Source organism: Chrysochloris asiatica, unplaced genomic scaffold, assembly GCF_000296735.1.
Source record: "Chrysochloris asiatica unplaced genomic scaffold, ChrAsi1.0 scaffold00038, whole genome shotgun sequence".
NCBI classification, from domain to species: domain Eukaryota; kingdom Metazoa; phylum Chordata; class Mammalia; order Afrosoricida; family Chrysochloridae; genus Chrysochloris; species Chrysochloris asiatica.
Genome location: NW_006408556.1, coordinates 18,457,264 through 18,458,404, shown reverse-complemented (window position 1 = coordinate 18,458,404; position 1,141 = coordinate 18,457,264). Strand labels below are relative to the sequence as shown.

Here is a 1,141-nt window from a genome sequence, read left to right as displayed (position 1 = left end):
ATTTACTGATGAAGATCAAAGAGCACAGCCTTCAGTATGGATTGCATCTCAATGTAAAGAAAACAAAAATCCTCACCACTGGACCAATAAACAACATCCTTAATAACGGAGAAAAGATTGAAGTTGTCAAGGACTTCATTCTTCTTGGATCAACTATCAACATTCGTGGAAGCAGCAGTCAAGAAACCAGATGATGTATTGCATTAGGCAAATCTGCTGCACAAGACATTTTTCAAGTGTTGAAGAGCAAATATATCAGCAAATATATGCGCCTGATCCAAGCCATGGTGTTTTCAATAACCTTGTATGCATGCAAAAGCTGGACAATGAATAAGACTGTAGAATTAATGCTTTTGAGTTAAGGTGTTGGAGGAGAATATTGTAAGTGCCATGGGTTGCCCAAAGAACCAATAGATCTGTGTTGGAAGAAGTGCAGCCAGAGTGCTCCTTGGAGGATAGGATGGCCAAACTTTGGGCATATTGTCAGGAGGGACCTGTCGCTGGAGAGGGATATCATGTTTGGTAAAATGGAGGGTTAGAGAAAAAGAGAAAGACCCCCAGTGATATGGACTGGCAAAGCGGTAGCATCAATGGGCTCAAGCATGGCAACAATTGTGAGGTTGGCCCAGGATCGGGCAGTGTTTCATTCTGTTGTACATAGGGTCGCTATGAGTCGGTAGGCACTCAATGGCACCTAACAACAACAGGTCAGCAGATGTCATTAGAGGTTTACCTTTGTAGTTTTCTTCCTTTTGAATGCTGACTTAGTACTTCATTTGTTTGGTAATTCCTTAATGCTTTACCATAGATCTTTCATGTTTTATCCTTACTTCCTAGTCTTCAGCAAGACGGTTGGTTTTCATCACGAAGGCTGCCATAACTGGAAGCAGAACTTCCACATGCACTTTTTTTTTAATGTTTTATTGTGAATTATATGATACTTTACATGAGAGAACCTCAGTTCCATATTCATTCTATCGTATATCATTACATTGCCATGGTTCCAATTCCCTCCATGCCTCCTCTTCCAACCAAAGGGCATATCCTAGAAGCCCGTGTTCTACCCTCCCCACTCCCCCCTCAGTCTTCGGCCCACAGTTCCTTTCCCTCTCTGGATCCAAAGTCCCCAGCCGCTTCATCC

At 42.5% G+C, this 1,141-nt stretch overlaps 1 pseudogene; it reads left to right on the top strand.

The window, feature by feature from the left end:
* LOC102819724 overlaps positions 1 to 880 on the top strand; it is a 4,713-nt pseudogene extending 3,833 nt beyond the window's left edge.
* The last annotated feature ends 261 nt before the right edge of the window (positions 881 to 1,141 follow it).